We start from the raw sequence: 5,290 nt of genomic DNA, 5'->3' as shown, positions 1-5,290 counted from the left end.
CTCAACTTTTTGATGTTTATTTTATTATCAAACTATAGGTAATTGCTAATTTAAATGTTTTAAGAGGAAAAGGTTATGTTAAAAGGTGGCATTACATACTTATTTAAACATTTTATTTGTTTACTATAATCATTTGCATGTAATTTCTGCACTATTGAACAACTTATGTTTATATAAATTGCAGAAATATTTCAGACATGAGAAGGGTCAAAGTCGTAAGGAGGCTTATAGGACTATAGCTGGGCATCTCAAGGCATTGATTAAGCGAACAGTGCATGAAGAAAAGGAGCGAGCTTATGCAAATTCCGAGAAGTTAAAAAAGCCGCTGCTGGAAGTTAAACCTTCCTACTTCAGTGATCCGGTATGGGAAGGGATGGTTCATTTCTTGGAGTCGGATGAACACAAGCTACGATCAGATAAGGGAAAAGCAAATCGTCAAAAGGTGACTACCTTGCACAGCGCTGGTGCAAGATCTTTTCAGCAAGTGGAGAAGGTAACATTCACTTCATAATCTAGTAAAATAGAACTTGGATTTAGAATCTTGTTTATTAATATTAATTATCTTTATGCATCTATATGTTAGATTTTAACTGAGGAAAAGAATGGCGTTGTGCCAACTCGCCTTGAAGTGTGGGACAAAACACACACTCGCAAGGAAACGGATGCTGATGGCATGCCAATTTACACAACTGAGGCTGCAAAGGAAATTGCGGTATGAAATTAAAATTGGATAATTTGTTTTATATAACTTATTAGAAGTAAATGACAATATATCTGAGTTTTTAACGAGTTTGATTATGCATTTATATGTTGAAATACAAGTTAGGTTTTCTATGCATATTGGAATTCATAATGCTGGATTTTGCATAAACTCACTGTGTAGCCAAATCTTGTGAACTCCAGAAATTAATCAATGTTCTCACTGTGTAGCCAAATCTTGTGAACTCCAGAACGTTATTAGACTTTGCTCTATACAGTTTATATAAGCAATTAACGTCCCACGTATTTACTGGTATTTCTTTTTTGGATTTTTTTATTAGCCGGATAGATGATTCTACCATATATCTCAAGATGAGTTTGATAGTGAAATTTAGGCTTGTTTCATAATGTTGGATTTTGCAAATGTGTCTTAATGTTTATTAGCCAAATCTTGTGAACTCCAGAACTTTATTTGATTTGCTCTATACAGTTCATAATGCTGAATTTTGCAAATGTGTCTTAATGTGTCTTAATGCAAATTTAGGCTTGTTTCATAGTGAAATTTATCAACATCTTATTTTTATCTGAGTTTGTTTTATTTATCTGATCTGAACGAAGTCTCTTGAATTATATAGCAAAAAATTGAGATGTTGTATTTTAGGTCAGAAGCTGTAACACTTTATTTCCAAATCTTTTACAGCGGAGCTATGCAAAGATACTTGAAGAAAATAACTTTGATCCTACAGCTGAGAATGCCGTGGAGCCATTTCAGTGGTGGTTGATGGCCACAGTACCTGCTGGTGAAAAGCCTAAGAATAACAGGCTTGTTGGTTTTCCGAGAACTTCCGCCCGTCAACTGATCAAAGATTTGTCAGTCCAGTATGATGAAGAAGCGGAGAACAGGGCTGAAACTTCTGCTGCGGGTGCTGCTCGTAATAGAGGTGTCCCTGCCAAGTTATTCGCAACTGTGGTAGGTGGAGTTCTTGAGATCCTGAAAACCAATCCTTCTACCTATCAGCGACAACTTAATGAAGAAGAGGTTGAGAATCTTGCTCGAGCTGCCCTTGATCTTAGCGATCCTGGAAACCGAACTGAATTCACTCAGTTTGTTTCAAATGAAGTGCTGCATCTCGTGAAAGTGCTTGTCGAAGATATGTTCAAGAGGTATCAGGAGAAGGAAAAAGAGGTAATTTTCTTTTGCAATTTTGTACCAATCTGCCATTTATTCAGCGTCGATGATTTATCGCGAATCGGTTGTGTATTGCAGGTTCTTTATAGTTCTGATGAGGAGACTGATGTAACAGACATCTCTGACGATGAAAGCGATGTTGAGGCTGCTGATGGGGAAGGTCAGAATGCTAATGGGGAAGAAGGCGCATCTGAAGGCGAAGATGAAGAAGGAAATTTTGAAGGCTCCAATCGTGAGGATGACTAAATCTGCTCCCCTAAAACTCTTTGTTTTATGAAGTTTGTCGTTAAAATTGTTAGACTTAAATGATTTTGGTTAAAATGCTTTTGGTTAGACTTGGATTGTTTTCAGTATTATGCTTTGTAAGCATTATTAGGATAATGGTGAATTTCTGAAGTAGGGATATAGTTGCCGGAAACTTAGCTTTTGTTTTAATTATGGATGGTTGGTCAATCCTTAGTGTCGGTAACTATGTCCGGAAATGATACAATTGTTCGAATTATGAATTAATCATGTACTGAATTCTATTTTGTGCTTGTTGATTATGTATTTGTATGTTGGTTACTTGTGTTTTCGTTTGTGTTTGGCTTTAGTTTATGGTAATGACCAGAAACAAATAATTTTTTGGCAAATAAACAATAAAATCCTACCAAATATAACCTACCAGAATGCCCATTACAAACCCAGAATGGTAGGTTTTGGTTCTTGTATAAACTAAGATATAGTAGGAAAAGGTTGGTAGGAAATGTTGATCAATCAAAGCCTACCAACGTTGGTAGGAAAAGTGACACAAAACCTACCAATTCTGGTAGGAAAAGGGCTTGACTTTGTCAAAGGGACATGCCACGTGGCATGCCACGTATCTGGGCCCCACAATCCAAATCATCAACTGGGGTCCATATTTGAGTGACGTGGCAGGTGATGTGGCGTACTATGTGGCACGCCACATGGACTGACACTTGGCAAGTGGGGTCAACTGAAATACAAGCAAATTCCTACCAAAAGCAATTCCGACTGGAGCAACTCCCACCAAGCCTTTTGGTAGGAATTGCCCCCATTTCCTACCAGAAATAGACCATTTCCTACCAAAATGCTGGTAGGAAAAAGCCGTTTTTCTTGTAGTGTTGGTTTTTGGTTTTAGCATTTTTTGGTATGTATATTGTTAGACCATGTAAATATTTAACATTAGTGTATATAAATGTGAATAATGTCCAAAATATCTATTTACATTATAAACTTTTTAAAAAAAACTGATGTAAAAAGTGCAATCTCTACACCCACCAACATATCAATTTTAAATTAACCAAGCATCAGTTTATAGATGATGTCTATAAATGAGACATCATGTAAAACTGATCTCTATGTACATATTACACATCAGTATTTTCAAGCAGCTGATGTCTGGGGTGACTTTTGACAACAGTTTTTAACCGATGTGAAAAAGAAAATACTTTTCTCTCACTACGCCATAAGTGCACATAGGCAACCCCTACTATACAATTTCATAAGGCCTAAATGGTGTTGCATAATAGACAACACCTGGAAGGGTTGCCAATGTTGACGTGGTCCTAGAGCTTTAAGGCAATGAATTATGCAACACCAGAAAGCGTTGCATTATGCGTCTTTTGCAACAGTAAAAGCGTATAATGACAAAAACAGTTAGTGTTGCATAAAATGAAACCACATCACCACTGTGTCCTACGAGCAAGTGACACGTCATATTGCCACGTCAGCAGTGACCCTACTTTGACACATCAGCAAGGGGTCCCACATTTGCCACATCAGTAGTGGGCCCCACTTTTGCCACGTCAAGAGTGGGTCCCATAATAAGTAATGTAACACTGATTTTAGTCATTTGCAACACCATTATTATTCATATGTGACATCATTTTTAGTCTTATGCAACACCATATAGAGTCAACTGCAACACTTCAAAAATTAAAAAAAATTGATATAGTTATTCTGCTTTTACATTATTCCTCCCAAACAAGGCATCCAACAATCAATACAACAAGTATTGAGCAATTTTTTTTCTTCTCTTTTCTAAATAATGTCACCTACTCATTTCAACTCTAGCCTTTCAACTCATTTTGACGTTTAAAAGCAGATAGTGTTTGTTTCCAGCCAGGTAGAGAACTGCCAGTCGATGTGATCCACAGACAAAAATGCTTGTATTTGAGATGACTTTAAATAGTGCTCCAGCTTAGGGCATTATAGGCAAACCTTTACTGAGATAACATTGCACCTTATTCTGGTACAAACTAAATAAATAGTATGCATGGACATACATTTAATTGTAGGATCGAGGAAAAGCAACCAAAAAAAATAAAATACTGACATATTAGTCTTCTATCCAAAAAAATTGCTTTGCACATAATTTCAGCACATACTCTAAGACAACCTTGCCCCTCTTTCATAGTCGTTATTGAGATTATCGATATTCTTTCCAGAGACATGAAATGGGCCTTTCTCTGGCTTTTGAATTCGAATCCTTCCTAAGTCATCCTTAACAGCTTAAAAGAGATTATGAGATATATAAGAAAAACTGAAACATTTCGTTAAAGAAAGGATGATATAAGACCACAAGAAACACAACAAACTATTATCATGTCATAGCTAGTTAGAAGCTATCAAATTTAACACTATTAAATATTCACATATCACTTTCTTACATGTTTTCATCACAGATAACAGAATAAATATGTGCTTCAACTTTGGGATTCCATATTTTACTATTATAAAAGTTGACTTGAAATTTGGCTTTTAGTTCTAAAAACTGAAAGTAAAGCTGAGAAGATTTTTGAAAAGAAAACGAACATAAGGAATTTTAAAGATTTCGGAGAGATTAAGAGACATAATCGTTGGGAGGAGTCATGTAATTCCTCTATTCATTTTTTTCGTGCCATGCAGACTATTACCCAGATCTAATATCCATTTAGCTTTTACCCGGCGGTTCCTTCTTCTCTTTCTTTCAACCTTCTTCTCTCCAAATTTCTTTCCGGCCAAACTTCTCCACTTCTATCCCTGCAAACACAATTTCTTCTTCTTTATTCCTGTTCTACTCTTCCCACCCTTGTTTTAACACCCAATTTCCTTAACTTTTCTCATCATTATGGGTCACATAATTCCGAAAATTCTAGAAGTTTGTACTCGGATGACTCGGTCTCTTTGTTAGGCCATGGTTTCCTTAACAATGAGGAGATTGCTGTTATTAACCATGCTAGATTTCTAGAGGATGTGGACTTGAATGAGGTTTTTGTTAACCCCATTCGCCCTGTTAGTAATGCTTTACTGGCTAGAGATGGAGCCTCAACTAGGAGTGACAATGGTCCCTCTAATAATATTGTGAGCTCCAAAGAAAGTTCTGTTGTGATTGCTATTGAGGATGATTCTTTGCAGCAG

This window comes from Apium graveolens, unplaced genomic scaffold (genome assembly GCF_009905375.1).
Source record: "Apium graveolens cultivar Ventura unplaced genomic scaffold, ASM990537v1 ctg1926, whole genome shotgun sequence".
In the NCBI taxonomy this organism is placed as follows: domain Eukaryota; kingdom Viridiplantae; phylum Streptophyta; class Magnoliopsida; order Apiales; family Apiaceae; genus Apium; species Apium graveolens.
The sequence above is the reverse complement of the archived record's forward strand: the minus strand, read 5'-3'. Positions refer to the sequence as shown.